Consider the following 17902-nt stretch of genomic DNA (forward strand, 5'->3'; position numbering starts at 1 on the left):
AGAGGGAGATCGGAAAAAGAGAAGAGGAAGGGAGAGGTGCTAGATTTCATTATTTAAGCCTCTGCATTCTTCTGTATATAAGGCTACTTCCTCTCCTGGAGTTGCAGTTATATGAACCAATGAAGAATACAGTCTATTCAGTTTTGAACAATTTCAACCTGAATTTCATGTATATGTAACAACCATTGTCCACAAACATACAGAAATATTCATACCAGACACAGAATGCTGTAAGAGCAAACTATATAGAACTGGCAAATTCAAGTTCAGAAAAGTTGCAATAAAGATTTTCCTGTCTGATTTGGATTTTGAAAACATTTTTAATGTAGCAGTAAAAAAGCTGGTTACATTCCTACCTTTTACATTCTTTAAATTTAGATTATACTAGAAGTTTGGAAGAAAATAAAAAAGTATAAAAGGTTCAAATTTAGGAATGTGCTGTTTTAGGAGTTTTTTTAATAATGGTTTGGATCCAAGTTTGCCAATATGAATGAAAAGCATGCTGGTGTAGTAAAAGTATTCCCCTCACCCAGTCCCAGCAATAAAAATTGCTGAGAGTCAGGTAATTATGTGCTTTATAGAAACGAAAAAGCTGAATTCTCTGTGTAAAACTGCATTCATTAGAAATGAAGGTAATATACAAAAAAGACAAGCATAAGGGAGGACCAATAGCCATTAGGACCAGAAAAATGGAAGATGCCTGATCTCTTGGGAGTCCCCATGAACACCTCCATCTTCAGGACAACGCATTTGGATGCAGTCTAGAGGAAAACATTTCATATTATCCTGAGGTACTCATAAAGAAGAAATCCATATTATTAAAGGTTAGAAATGTGTGCATTATGCAGCTTTTAAATTAGAAATCTATAGAACAAGGTCCACATTCAAATATAATATTGAGATAAGATTTCTTGCTTAGTATATTAATCCATAGAGTAGTTATTAATCACGTAATCTGCCAACCAGCATAATTAGATTAATTCTGTTGCAGGTCTCAGTCATATACATGTAAAACAATAAATGGACACAGTAGACATGCCCAATGGGTACAGTTAAGGACAAATAGACTATTAAAAATTTTTCACTCCACTTCCTGCAAAATTCTTCCTATTCCTAACAAGAAAAATGCCAGGCACGCGTATATGCCTTCTTTTCTTCCTTTACAAAGTTGGTGTTATTATTTTGGTAATCCTATTTTCATTCAAATGCCTTGCACTGAATGGGTTAATTCTTGTTAAGATATATACTAACTGGATATGTAGGAGGAATGAGCACCACCGGAAAAGGAGAGATTTGATAAAATAAATGATATGAGCTATATATTTTTGTAGAGGGGTACATTTTCAACTTTTCATTTTCCTTTAATGATGGGCAGTGGCATTGTGATAGGACTAGTTCTTTTTGAAATTTCATTTAAGAGGAAATGAGTTTATCATCAAAGGATAGGTTTCCTTTGAGATCAGAATTTCTCCAACTCTGTGCAACTCTACTAGAATTTTCAATCACATAAAACCAAACCTCATAACCAAAATTTAGGAATGGACATATAATGACATTTGCCCCATCATAATATTCCATGTCCCTGGCAAGTGATTGGTAATAGAAGTGATCACAAGACGCACTGGGATCTTTAACTGGAATATATACAGAGTGGATTTTAAAAGGGCTTGCTTTCATGAGGATACAAAATTGATACTTACAACTAATGCATTATCTTCATATTTTATCAAAGCAGTCATCTTATTGTTATTGATTTCTTGTTTACTTTATATGTCATAATGAAAAACTTTTATTTTATTGTATTTTATATAATTCATCAACCAAGAGTTATAAAGTTTTTAAAAAATATTAAAATGTTTGAGTTTTTTCAAGTTTATCTAAAATTTTACAGTCAATATAATCATAGTTATATGGTGGTAAGTGTAATTATAATCATACAGTTATACATCCTAGAAAGATGGTGCTCATTAAGATCCCTATGATGCTGGCACTCTGATCTTGGACTTTCAAATTCCAGATCTGTAAGAAATTAAAGACTATTATTTTAATCACCCAGTCTATCGTAATTCGTTATTGCAGCCCAAGCTGACGAGACAGTATGCATAGACTAACTTTTGATGAACACTATTTTACCAACACACCTCGCATAGAGCAAGTAAGTTTTTCATAGCTCCCATTTTACATTACTAAAGGTGTATTCAGCCCTATATTTCATTTTCCTGAGAGTTTGGTTAGTTTTCATTTTATTACCAAGTTTTAGAAAGTAACATACCAAAATGTTTTATCATTCACATTTTGGTCTGATAAACTTTGATTTTCAATTTCAAATACATGCCTCACTAATTCAGTATGCATTCTATATTTTCTCAAACTTAAATGGTGATAATAATAATATCTACCTTCTAGATTCGCTGTAAAGATTAATATAAAGTATCATGGGAAGTTTTTAGAACAATGTCTGTCTCATGTTAACATCCTGACAATGAATATTAGTTTTAATTATGTTTGGATGTACTGACATAGCTAATACTGGTGTACTTACTACAATTAATGAACTGAAGCTGTAACTCGAAACCATTGTGTTAGTCTGTTTTCACACTGCTATAAAGACATACCCGGGACTGGATAATTTATAAAGAGGTTTAATTGACTCACACTTCTACATGGCTGGGGAGGCCTCAGGAAACTTACAATGATGGAGGAAGAGAACGAGGCATGTCTTACAAGGCAACAGACAAGTGAGAGAGAGAGAGAGAGAAACAGAGAGAGAGAGGGAGAGAGCAAGAGTAAGGAAAACTACCTTATAAAACTGTCAGATCTCATGAGAACTCACTCAATATTACAAGAACAGCATGGAGGATAATGACCCCATGATCCAATCATTTCCTAGCAGGTCTCTCCCTAAATTTAAGATGAAACTACAATGCAAGAGGAGATTTGGGTGGGAGCACTAAGCCTAACCATATCAACCATAGTAAACTTAAACTAAATTAATGACTATGAGAGTTCTTTTGGAAGTCACACAGCTATGCTGCTTCTGGGAATATCGTGATCTCTGGGGGTGTAAGAGTGAACTCAATATGTTTTTTCTAATGTCCTACTTACAGGAAGCTTTTTTAAAAATTTTAGTTCCCCCTATTTATTGAGGAAGCCTATTTTGGTTGAATTGCATATGCATGTTAAAATACACACATCTTGGCCGGGCGCGGTGGTTCAAGCCTGTAATCTCAGCACTTCGGGAGGCCGAGACGGGCGGATCACAAGGTCAGGAGATCGAGACCATCCTGGCTAACATGGTGAAACACCGTCTCTACTAAAGAATACAAAAAACTAGCCGGGCGAGGTGGCGGCGCCTGTAGTCCCAGCTACTCGGGAGGCTGAGACAGGAGAATGGCGTAAACCCAGGAGGCGGAGCTTGCAGTGAGCTGAGATCCGGCCACTGCACTCCAGCCTGGGTGACAGAGCGAGACTCCGTCTCAAAAAAAAAAAAAAAAAAAAAACACACACATCTTAATCAACAAATAACATATCTTAAGAGAGTGTCTCATCATTCTTTGATCCTAGAGTAACATTACCGTAATATAACTTGTGTTTTGGAGCTTATTCCTTATGAATTGTTGTGACCTTCACATTAGAGAAAACAATTTTAAGATCACAAAACTCATGCTTACACTCTCAGATCAGGTTATGCCCAGGAGCAGGCTAACTGTGTGCCTTCTCACTGGCAGGATAGTTCAATAAGCCTACTCAACTTGGGTAAAATCTGTGTTCACTAAAGTTTGCTCCTAGGTATGACTTAGATCACATACAAGTATTTCATTTCTTTGATATATATATCAGTGTGTATATTCACAAATAAGCAAAAATAATCACAGAAATATTTATAACAGCAAAAAAATATATTTATATTGAAAATATAGAAGATATAGTCATTGGGGAAAAAATTATCAGAATTTGGAGTTTATGTAGCACTCAACTGGAAGAACTTTTTAAAAATTAAGCATACTTCTTTATTAAAATTGGGAGTTCAAGAATCTAGACTAACTAGGGTTCAGCTCAATAATGAATTTTTGTTAACCCGTTTGTGTAATCTCTGAATTACAGAAAATAGAAAAAAATTAGAAATAGGCAATTCCTAGTTTCAAGATCTGTGATATATAGTAAGATAAATCGACAAAATCCACAAATGAGTACAGTTAAACCTTAGCCAAAAGGGAGTTTCAGCTAAAGCCGAAATTCACGCTGACATTCTATTAAACTGGCGGCCATTTGAAAATATATATATATATATTTTTGAATGAAGTGGTGTTTGAAAAGGATCCATTGAGAAAGAGTAAGAGAGAATGAAAGAGAGAAAGACAGACACAACAGCACAGAGAGAGAGACACAGAGAGAATAAAGTTCTCTTACAGGCCGTGGGTGACTAAAATGGAAGAGTGAAATTAAAAGGTTCAAATGTTAGAGAGGCTTCATTGCAGGGAAAGTCCTGCTAAGTTGACTCATTTATTTCATTTTTATTTGCTAACATATCTTGTTACAAAACCCAGAAGAGATTTCTGAAGGTAAATTTGCTAAATAAATTTTAATGTTCCAGTTGCTTGAAAAAAATTTTGTCGTCCATTTAAAAAGTTATTTTTAAAAAATCTAAATAATTCAGAAATATTATTGATAAAGTAAAATTAAAGTAAACAATAGATCTTAGATATTTGAAAGCAGGTGATAAACTTCTGGACTAAGATGCTTTATTATTTTTTTTTTAAAGAGATATTTGGAGTCTCACTCTGTTGCTCAGGCTAGAGTACAGTGGCACAATCAAAGCTCACTGCAGCCTCCATCTCCCGGCTCAAGTGATCCTCCTACCTCAGTCTCTCAAGTAGCTGGAATTATAGGCAGGAGCCACTGCACCTGGATGAAATGCTCTTATTGACATGCTACTTCTTTCTGTCTCTTGGTTTCAAAAATTGCCTTCAATAATATTAATTTTTTGGCTTTTTATTAGTCTTCAATTTTTTTCTTCCTAAATATTCATGTCATATATCATTACTTTCAGAAATGTGATTGTTAGATACCAGTTTATCTCACTTGTTATTGAATTCTTATTTTGCTATAATACCTTTTATGCACAAAAATATAATCAATTGCTCAAGTATCAGGAAACATAATTTATATGTTTATACACTTCAATATTTGAAATAAAAAAGTAATACTATTGAAACCACTGGGTCTACCACCCTGATCAAATGATTCTGTTTCCATATGCCAAGGATATTAACTAGTTTTTGTTTTGTACTCATTTTTGCTTTCTTTCCAATTCAGTTTTATATATTATGTATATATGTTTGTATGAGCAATGTATTATAAATTTTTCAATATATTCAAAGTGCATACATGGTATCCCAATGCATATATTCTTCTGCAACATTTTTCTTGAGTTCATGTTTGTTAATTTTATTATATTGACATATGGAACTATTTTTCATCATTTTCATCTTTGACAAGTCCTCCTTCATAAATATAATACAGTTTTGCAAACATTTTATATTGAGGCATGCAATAACTATATATTTTATATTTTTAGTAGAAAATATGTTGCTATGACCATTCTCATATGCAACTCCAGTACATCTGAATATATTTGGAAAAAATTGTCTAGGGCATTTGTCCAGGAATTAAATTGTGGGATTTTATTTTTTTAATATAATTTAGAACTTAATATTTTCTTGTGTTTGTTTGTTTGTTTGTTTGTTTGTTTGACATTGCAAATAAGTTCTTTTAGTGTAATGTTTTTCTCACAGATTTCAGGGACAGTTCAGTCATAGATGAAGTTTCCATATATCCTCATTATTTGCATATTCTGTATTTGTAAATTTGTTTACCCACTAAAATTTATTTGTAACCCCCAGACCAATACCCCTTAGTGCTTTTATCATCATTTGTTGATATATGCACAGCAACAAAAATTTGTCCTGAATGTGTATTTTCTATCCAGGTCTTCTTATTTCAGCTCCTACACTGTAAATTAGATTTTTTGTTTGTATGTTTTATTGTTTGTTTTGAGTATCATGCTTTTCACGTTTTTGTGATTTTTTTATGGTGATTTTTGTTGTTGTTGTGTAATATGGCCTCCAAACATAGTGCTGAAGAGCTATTTAATGTTCTTAAATTCAAGAAGTGTGTTATGTTCCTTGTTAAAGAAGCTTTGTTTCAGGAATACCTTATGGTGATGCTGTCTGTAAGTTTAATGTTCATTAATCAATTATGTATAAATATATACATACTTTTTTAGACAGACACATACAGAGATACACATAAAATAAGGTTATGTGGTGATCAGATGAGAAAAACGTTGTGACCAGAGACTTTCAAGAGCCTGTCCCTCTGTTTCCCCTAGAAGTAATGGTTTAACCTTTTCAAATTCTGTTTAATGAGACTTTATAGAACATAACTACTGTGAATTACGTAGATCAACTGTATGATTATTCTTCTCTGTCCTCTCTACTATGATATCTTAGTCTGTTTTCCTTTTCCTATACCAATTTTACACTTGATTTAGTTATTATTGCTTTGACATAGGTCTATATCACTCAAAAGGCAAACCTCTCTCTGTGTCATTATTTTTCAGTAGTGTCTTATCTATCTGTGATTCTTTTCATTTGTGTGCTAATTTAATTTTCTACTTGTAAAGTCCAAGACATCCAGTTGATTGTCATGACTTTAGATTTATAGTTATTTGGGAAAATCTTGTAGCTTTATATATAGCTTTTTAGTTAATAATCGTGGTTTAACTCTTTATCTTTGTCTTTCAAAATACATCCTCAATAACCTTCTCTACTTATATGTTTTTTACTTTATTGGCAGACTTAAGTAAAGATAATTTAAATATTTTGTTTTAATTTAAAATTTTATTATTTCACAAAAGTATGTTTTTTTGTTTGTTGCTGATGTTTAGGACTGGAAATGATTTTTTGATGTGGATCTTGTAACTTTGTTAAACTCTCCTCTTTTAGGCAATATTTTTACCATAGATCCTTTTGAGATTTCCATGGAGACAAATATATTATTTCTGAATGATGAGTTTCTTTCTTTTCCTGTCTTTTAAAAAATTAGATGTCCCAATCTTTACACCTATTCTTTTTTTTTTCTTACTGTGTTGACATATATTAAAATGATACTGTGACATTCACCTTGTCTAATTCCTGATTTTAAAAAATTCTAGCATTTACCTTAATTATTAAGAAAACTATGGATTCCTTTTGTAGATACATTTAATTAGCTATAGAAAGTTGCAATCAATACCCAGGTTTTAACATGAATCATAATTGCATTTTATCTAAGACCTTTTTTTTCTGTATTTGTTAGGAAAATCAAATTGTTTACTCCTTAGTTCTCAAAACAATATAAATTCAATTTCTGGTTTACTATACATCCACACATTTAGTTTTAAGAGTGTCTTCTTCCTTGACTTTTAAAACTTAATGTTGTGGATATTTTTTAAAGAAATATTTTTCAATGTGGACACATAGGATATTTTTATTGTGTTTATTATTTATATTTTTCATCAATTCTAGAAAATTTTATTCCATTTGCCACTTTAATAGTGGCTTTTAAGGTAGACTCTTTATATTCCCTCTTTTATCTGGTACTTTACTAGACATGTGTTAAAGTTTAATAGTCTTTCTTCCATATTATATAAATATAATAATAAAAGTATTAGAACTATTGTAATAGTTAATATTTTCCTCTAGAGCCAACCAGCGTCAGACATATTTTATTGGTGCCTTTTATCAGTTGACATAAACAACCATTATTTCACGTCACCATTTTCATGATGCAGGTTTTAGGCAGGAGTCTGAGAATAAAGCCTCAAAATTTACAATGGCCCAGCTATAGTCCTTCAGTCCCCTGCAATAAGCTGCTAATTTTCAAATATCTAAGATCCTGTTAGGGACTTTGTTATGAGGATATTAGGACTTAATATTTTTTTATTACTCTAATATTAGCTTGCTCCACGTAGGGAGATTTTTCATCCCTTTATGGGAGCTCAGCAATGCATTTAAAATTACATTGGATGCAATGTATCCATTTTCAGTGAGATAACATTTTAGTGTATCTGGTCCAGAACTTGGAGGAAGTAGAATATATTCACTAGTAACATTTACTTTTCTTCATGGAAATAAGAAAAATAATTTATTCTTCAGGATAACATATTATGTTAGTAGTGAGGCAGTATTGTAGGATCTTTAATGTATTCAACAAACATATATTACATTTACAACCAAATTTTCAAATTAATGAAATTTGGAGATTGAAGCTTATTTTGGCCTTATAATTACAAAATTTAAATAAAAAATTATATAGCTATATAACTTAAACACAGGAATACATATTAACAAATACATGTATTTTGATAAGTTCTCCTTATTTCCAGTTCTGCTTTCTGTGGTTTCAGTTACCCAAGGTCAGTCATGGCCTGAAAATATTAAATTAAAAATTTTAGAAATAAACAATTTATAAGTTTTAAATTGTGCACTCTTTTAGTAGCAAGAGGAAATCTTGCAACGATCTGCTTTATCTCACCAGTGATATGAACCATCTCTTTGTTCAATCTATCCATGCTCTGTATTCTACCCATCCATTAGTCATTTAGTAGCCATCTTGATTATCAGATTGACTGTCCCAGTACTGTACGAATTGTGTTAAAGTAATCTTTGTTTTACTAACGATGACCCAGAATTGCAAGTGAACTGTGACTCATTTGTAAAGTAAACTTTATCGTAACTATGCATGTATAACAAAAAGCATAGTATGCATAGGGGTTGGTAATCTCTGTGGTTGCAACTATCCACTGGAGGGGAGTTTTGAATCCAGCCCTCACAGATAAGATGGTATTATTATATTTCATGAAGCAGTTATTACCAAACAAAACTATGTGTGATGCTCGATTATGGTACACCTAAAAATGACAGTTTTTGTTGTATGTAACTAAGCTACTTTCGAAATTAAAGAATACCTCTTCAGTTAATCTATGTTTTCATTTATTTGTTATTCAAATAGAAAATAAAACAGAAGCATCATTAATCACTACCTATTGCAGAGATACTACAGAAAATAGTCATGCCAATCAACTGTATGTCTTTACCTTAGTCAAAGAGCTTACAGTTAAATGCAGCTCTCCCATATTTTCCTACCACATTTTATTTAAGTAGACTGGAGTTTGTATCTACAAGTTTTGCAGCCTTGGCATAAATTTTCGCTAGATGTAACTTTGCCCCTTCCTTTCCCACTCAAAAAGGACATTTGAATGAAATAATAAAACCAAATGTCTAGTATACACATTAAATTTAAATTTATATATATTAATTGTAAAGGATTAAAGGACTAAAGACTGTTTTAAGCATTGTGTGTGTGTTTGTGTGTATATTGCATGTATGTATGTTTGTATGCATGTAGTCTAAAGAATATTTATTTAGCACACATGCCTGGTCATAGAATTTTAGACCTAGAAAAGACTACTGAGATCATCTAGCTCAACTCTGTTATTTTAGAAATGAGAAAGCCAAAGCATAAAGATGCTTGTCTAAAATTTACAGATTTGTCCTGTGGAATTATATTTCAAGCAATTTAGATCAAGATAAAGAAGCTATATTTATTAATTTTATAGATGACAGAAAACAGAGAAATACATAATATGATGGATGAGAATATTAAGATCAGGAAAGTTCTTGACAGAATAGACTGATGTATAGCATTCAGGAGGATCATGTTTAACAAGGATAAATGTAAATGAATGCATTTCGGTTACAAGAAAATCTGCAAGAGTTGGTAAGAACCAGCTTCACCGTAGTGCTTGTCAATAAGTCTTTTCAATCTTTTCTTAATAGAAACCAGTAAAATTATCTGACATTTAAATAATGAATGTATTCATTGAAATAGTATTTAACATCAGAAAGCAACCACTTAAAACCATGCCATATACCATGTCAGATAGTGTGCATTTTTTGACCACACCATTAGAGAAGCTCTGACATGTTGGTTACCTTTCTGATAGAAATATCAAGAATGATAAGAAATCAGGTAACTTCAGGATATTTATATAATTAAATAATTAATGCAGAGTTAGCCTTGGAAGCAAGAATTGTAGAGCTAACGAAAGGGGTGTTGTCAAACAACAAAGAAGATTTATTTGCAAAGAAGTTGTAATGCAGTCTTCTTTTATTAAAAAAAAAAAAAAAAGAAAAGAAAAGGTAGAAAAGCTTATTAGAGAATTTTGTCAATAGTGGATGGAAAAAAATGAATTCTGATTGGAAATCAGAAAGCCTGGAGTTATGCCTCAGCTCTCATTTATTGGATGTAACGTCTTGAAAAAGCCACACTTTCTATCAACCATGATTTTATCTATTAACTTGGGATCGTAACATTTACCTTGTCTATTTTACAGGTGGTGATGAAAATAAAATGAAATCACATTAACAATGTTTTATAAGAAATGCCTATGTAAATAATAGGTTTGCAGTAACTTCAGTTCAAGGAAAGCAACATGAAAATATAACAACACCATACTGGCTTCTGCACGCTTTGTAGCAGAAGTCAAAAGTCACATGCTGAGAATGTTATAATGGGGGAAATAGTCCTCAGATAATGCAATGTGTTAGAGGGCATCTGAGGTCGCTGTGAAGTCTAAGATTCTTCTTTTCTAAAGAGAACAGTTACGGATTTCACAAGATATTTCAAAATGTTTATTTTGGATGAATTTGTCTTTCAATAAGCTATCCTGAACCTAGGCAGTCACCGGAATTCTCATGTCATATCAATTGGCTCTTTGCCACTTGTTTGGCAACATCATAGCTCATGTAATAACTTTGTGTTTATTTGTGAGGACTGCTCCTAATATAAATAAAATTTCTAACTTGGGTAATACAATGAATATGGAAAGAAAAGCCACTTCTTTGACATTGATGACATGTAGCTGTTAAAAGCATTTAGATTAATAGATTATTAAATTCAGATTGGCAAGTATTTACAATCTGAATAGGTCAATCATATTTTCTATTCAGAAGTAATCAGATATAGCAGTTTCTCAAAATTCTCTGTGAGCCTTCAAACATTTCAAGGACAGTCTGAATTACTATTTATTAGTTGTATCTTTTAAAAGGTGTTGTGAATCTTAACTGAAATATTTATAGGTGAGTTCATAATTCCCAAAAAGGCCTGATATGTATCTCAGCTGAAATATTACACATGTATACCTTCAAAGTTACTAGTCATAATGTACTAAATTTTAAGAGAAATTCGATATTCAGATAGGCAGAAAAATAAATAAAACAGGGAAGGGTTTAAAAAAAAAACCTGTATAACAGCCTTAGCACTTAGTCAATGTGCCATACAAATGAATTACACTGATTAATTCACTCAAATGTATTTCCCTTCTGCAATTGAGAGAAACACCAGTGTAATCCACATGGTGTAAAAAACAATCATACGTGATTGTTATGGACTGAATGATGTGCTCCTCCAAAATTCATATGCCCTGATTACCAATCAGTGGTATTTGGAAATGTGGTCTTTGGGAGGTGATTAGCTTTACATGAAGTTGTGAGGGTGAGACTCTTATTCTGGGATTAGATCCCTTATCCGAAGAGACCAGAGGGTTTGGCCCCTCCTTCCTCATTCTCTCTCTCTTTCCCTTCCTTCCAACATGTAAAGACACAGCAAGGAAACAACTATCTGCAAGGCAGAAAGATGGCCCTTGCCAGAAATTTAATCTTGCATTTTTGTTTGTTTGTTTGTTTGTTTGTTTGTTTTTTAAGACACAGTCTCGCTCTGTCATCCAGGCTGGAGTGCAGTGGTGCGATCTCAGCTCACTGCCACCTTCATCCGAGTTCAAGCAATTCTCGTGCCTCAGCCTCTTGCGTAGCTGTGATTACAGGCATGAACCACCATGCCCTGCTAATTTTTGTATTTTTAGTAGAGATGCAGTTTCATCAGGCTGCCTAAACTGGTCTTGTACTCCTGGCCTCATGTGATTCACTCACCCAGGCCTCCCAAAGTGCAAAGATTACAGGCGTGAGCTACCATGCTTAGCCCATCTATTTGATCGTGCATGTCCCAGCCTCCAGAACTGTGAGAAATAAAGGTCTGCTTTTGAAGCCACCCATTGTATAGTAATTTGTTATAGCAGCCCTGGCAAAGGCAATGATCATTAAAAATTAATGTAAATCTACTTGGTTCCTTATACCTGGATAATTAAAATAATTTAAAATGTTGCTTATTGTAAGTCTCATTTGGAAGATTTCTGTATTTCTTGACTTTTTTATAATGAAGTTGCATTTTAATAAGAAAAGTGTGGTATTATATTTATATATTAATCTTACCTATTCTGACTCTATTTTTCCTGCCACCATATGCTATTTTTTTCTTTTACTCTTTCCTTTCCTTTCTCCCTTCCTTCCTCCCTTCCTGCCTGTCTTCCTCCTTACTTTCCTTTCTTTTCCCCTCTCTTCCTCCCTCTTTCTTTCTCTCTCTTTCTGCTTCTCTTTTTTTGCTTTCATTTGTTTGTGTGTGTGTGTTTTTCCCTTTCTTCCTTTTAAGGGGGTTGATTCCAAAAAGGCTAAATTATGTAGGGATTGATTCTTCACTGCCATGCTTATACTTTATACATATGTCACAAAGTCAATATTTAAATAGTATATTTTAGGTCAAAGACTTTGACCAGTTATTATAACATCTGTTCATTTATTAAATTTTTTTAAATCATAACTTTCTGACTTATTCTAACATTAGTGCTTCCTTGTGAATAGAAACGTGAATTAGCTTACTCACTCTCAGATCTCACAAGTTTCTTGTGCATATATAATGAGTCCAGCAGCCCAATTAACATGTCAAAAACCACTGAAGAGAAATCCTTCATCTTCCATTTAAAAGTTCAATCTCTTCTGACTCTTGTTTTGGAGAATGCTGAATATACACATGACAACACTTAAGAAAACAAATTCTAAATTATTTTTACTTTCCTAATTATATTTTTCAGGGGTTCAGCCTAATTAATGTGTGTCTGGACTGTATTAATTACTCAGTAATTATTACTATCATTGCATAAATTGTGAAATGCTAACATTGAAGTTATAAATATTATAATGTATATGATTGTATTATTATTGGCATTATTATTACTAAAAAAGGAAAGGAATGGTCATGGCAAATTTTCCTAAAAATATTATGGATAACCATTATTTATGAGAGATTCCTTCTGGAAATCAAGAAATAATGAAGTAGCATACTTACACTAAGGTGTTTTACAGACATCACTCCAAAACAAAATACAAACACAAAATAACAACAACAAAACAGCCTTAACTTTTTTGTTGTTGTTGTTCTGGATGGGGATGTAGAGATCCGGATTTACTTTTCTTGCATGGTTTGTGTTTGCTGGATTAATATTTTGTAACTGTTCCCATTGTTATTGTCAAATAAGTTTCATGCTTTCTTACTGGGTTTGCTCAATGTAAAGACTAGTGTGGTTAAGGGAATTAATTGATTAATTGATTTTCTAATTTCAACAAATAACGTTTTGTTGAGAAAGCAAACTAGACCTACATTGTTAATTGAATTAAATGGCCTTTGAACATGATCACTATATGAAAAATTTAATGAATACTCTCTTCGGAATATGTGCTCAATAGCAACGTATTAATAACAGGCTTAATATGTCCATTCATTATCATGATATAAATTTTATGATGATAATAATACCTGCTTGAAAAATGTTTAAAATTCACAAAATGTTTCCATATGTTTACTTTCTTCAGTCCTTTAAACAAATTTACAAGGTAGATTTTATTATATTTTTTGCAAATGTAGAAACTTCAGGAGACTGCAAGTCTTGCCAGCATTTTTCAATAACTTAATAACAAATGGATCTTGGAGGTCCATATATCCTACTGTGAAACTGTTTCATAACCTGAAGGATTCATCATACAAAAAGATGTCTCAAAACAATGATGAGAATACAAAGAGATCTTAAATGTTAGATAGAAAATTAGTATCAATGACATTGTTACATGTTTATCAGATAACTGATTTTTATACAGTCTTTATAAAGTTATTGTAACAGAAAAAGTAAATTTGTGTTATAATTAAATATAACTCCAAATATAAAAATTCTGAAGATGTAATCTCATGAATTATATGATGGCTTTAATTTTTTATGTGACAATCAAGTAACATACTAATACTTGATGTATAGCATAAACACATCAAAGGAAGTTTAAAAACCCCATTGACTTTGCTCATATATATAATTCCTACAGTAATACAATCAACTTAAAAGACTGCAAGAGCTACATTTACAAATCTTTATCTTTAATCTTTTCTTTTTTGGAGAGAAAAAAAGATTATTGTGTCACTAGCAAAGAAAATTTAAATCTCACTTTTAGAAAAGGCTGTTAGCTTTATGTTTTCCATTAAGTTAGTGTTCACAATTCCAGAAAAGTGATTAATTATAAAGACAAAAAAGCCAAAGGAAATGAATTTCAACTAACACCAAGGGATAAGACTAAAAATGCAATTCAGTGATTTTTTTCACCAATAAATGCCATTGCATCTCACAGGGAAAGTATTTTAAAGTACTTTACACTAAAACTCAAAGAATCAGACAAAATCCAACCAAATATAACTAATACTCTCTGTGTGGATAAACCCAAGAAAGAACACTGAATTTCAGCAGGGAAGTGAAGGGATCCTCTGAGGTATGGAGTGAAAACAAAGCAGCAAGACTGACTGGGATTGACTTGGAGGTAGGAGAAACTTTCCAGTACAGGCAAAAGGTAAACAAAAGATCACAGGGCCCACATTCCTACCATGGATGCTTGCAATCATAGCCACAGAGAGTCCCTCAGACCTCATGGACCCTGAGCCTAATATAGGGAGACACCTGGAGCCCATGTGACTTCCTCATTCTTGAGAGAGAATTCATGCTAGGTCCCACTTAAACCCTGAGACCCAAGCTTCTGCAGCATGGCACCATTTTGACATCCCAGCTATCACAAGACTACATCTTGCCCTGGAACCCAATAGCGTCTGCTTCTCCACATCACTGGAGTCTGCTGAAATCCCTATGTCCACTCACAGAACTGCAGTGTCACAAAGCCAGCTGTACCTAGTGGTGCAGCTGCGTTCTTGGCACCAGCATATTAGTCCATGATGTGTCCTACAACCTAGAGAATGGTCAGTCCAGTGCACATTGCAGCTCCCACCAGGACAAAAGGAGACAATGTGCATAATCTTCAGAGCCTAGGATACAACTGCTTGGGGCTACTGTCACTGACAGCAACCTCACTCCCTCCAGTGGAAGGTCTGCTGCACACCTCTGCAGACTTCATTGGGTTTGAGGACTGACCCACCATGGACACTGTTCAGATGCCTGAGTATTAGCACCACTTGTTACTGGTACATGCACGAGCTATTGAAAGCCCCAAGAAGTGGGCTACCCTGACTCACTGCTGCTACAGCTAACATCCATGTGTACTGTCAGGACCTGCTCCTCTAGCTGCTGCCGCCACTGCAAACCATGTACATTTCAGGGAGGTCTGTGTAGCCTGCTGTCATTGCCACCAGTACCCACCCAAATGTACCACTGTCCATTTGGACAATTGCCCTCCCAATTACACCAGTTCATCCAGCCCACCGCTTGCGCCACCATTGGGCCAATGAAAAAATTAAGAAGGAAATTTAGAAAAAATAATGAAATAAATTAAAATGGAAACACAAAATACTAAAACCTGTGGGATATAGCAAAAGCAGTGCTAAGACAGAAGTTTATAGCAAAAAAGTACCGAATCAAAAAAAGTACAAAGACTTCAAATAAAAAATAAACTTAACAATGCACTAGAGCTATACAGTCACAATTTGGAAAACTTAGAGGAAATTAATAAATTCCTTAACACATTAAACCTAGCAAGATTGAACTTGGAAGAAATAGAAACCTTGAACTGATAAAAAAGCAGTAATGACATTGAATTGTAATGATTAATCTCCCAAAAAAAGGAAATAGGAAATGCCAGGACCAGATAGCTTCACTCCTGATTTCTGTCAAACCTGTAAAGAGAACCAACATAAATTATTCTCAAACTATACCAAAAACTTGAAAAAGAGAACATTCTTCCCAGTTTGTTTCAGGAGGCCAGCACTACCTTGACACCAAAACCAGACAACGACACAACAACAACAACAAAAAAATACAGGTCAATATCCCCAATGAGCATAAATACAAAAAATATCAGCAAAATACTAGCAAATCAAATCCAGCAACACATTATAAAAATAATGCACCATGATCAAGCAGTCTATCCCTTGATCTCATTATACTCAAATCAAAAAATAAGGCATATCACATCAACAGAATGAAGAACAAAATCCATATGACCATCTCAATAGATGCAGAAAATCTTTCAAAAATTCAGTATCGCTTCATGATAAAACCTCTCAACAAATTAGGCACAGAAAAACATATCTCAATATAATAAAGGCCATTTATGACAAACCCACTGCTAACATCATGACAACTGGAGAAAAGCTGAAAGACTTTCCTATACAAATTCGACTAAGAATGTCTACTCTTATTACTTTTATTCTACATAGGACTGGAAGTCTTAGCCACAGAATAAGCAAAAGAAAGAAATAAAGGAAGGAGGTCCAAGTTGGAAAAAGGAAGTAAAACCATCCTTCTTTGCATGAAATATAATCTTACATACAGAAAAACTGAAATGTTCTGTCAAAAGCTGTTAGAACTAACCAATGTATTCAGTAAAGGTGCAGTACACAAAATCAGTAGCATTTCTCTATATCAACAACAATTTAAAAAGCAATCAATCCATGTATAGTAGCTTAAAAATAACTGGTAATGAATTTAACTAACTAGGCCAAAGACTACTATAACAAACTATAAAACACTGATGAAAGAAAGTGAAGAGGACATAAACATTGGAAAGATACCTCATGCTCTTGAAATAAAGAATTAATATTGTTAAAATGACCAAACCACACGGTGCAAACTGCAGATTCAATCTTATCCCTATCAAAATATCCATGACATTTTTCACAGAAATTAAAAAAAAAAAAACAATTATACAACTTACATAGAATCATAAAACACCCCAAATAGCCAAAACAAAAGCGAAAAGAACAAAGCTGGAGATATCACACTTACATGACTTCAAAATATACTATAAAGCTTTAGCAACCAAAACAGCATGGTACTTGCATAAAAACAGATAAATAGACCAAAGGAACAGAAGAGAGAGCCCAGAAATAAATCCACATTTTTTACAGACAACAGATTTTTGACAAAAGTGTCAAGAACATATATTGGGAAAAGACATTTGTTCAATAAATGATGCTGGGAAGCTTGGATATCCATATGGAGAAGAATGAAACTGGATTCCTATTTCCGATATATAAAAATAAACTAAAAATAAATTGCATACTTAAGCATATGTCCTGAAACTATAAAACTTCTGAAGAATACATAGTGAAAACACTCCAGGACATCATTTTAGACAAAGATTTTATGACTAAGACTTCAAAAACACAGGCAACAAAAACAAAAATAGACAAAATTGACTATATTAAACTATTTTGATTCTGCACAGCAAAGGAAACTATGAACAGGGTGAAGAGAAAGTATTTATAAACTCTTCATCCTACAAGGGACTAGTATCCAGGATATACAAGGAATTCAAACAACTTGTCAGGAAAAAAAAAAAAAAAAATGAAAGTAGCCAAATTATCTTAATAGATATTTCCCAAGAGAAGACACATATTAATATGGCCATTAGGCCAGCAAGTATACGAAAAAAATGCTCATCGTTAATCATTAGGGAATTGCAAGTCAAAACCACACTATGAT

Source organism: Macaca nemestrina, chromosome 5, assembly GCF_043159975.1.
Source record: "Macaca nemestrina isolate mMacNem1 chromosome 5, mMacNem.hap1, whole genome shotgun sequence".
Lineage (NCBI taxonomy): Eukaryota > Metazoa > Chordata > Mammalia > Primates > Cercopithecidae > Macaca > Macaca nemestrina.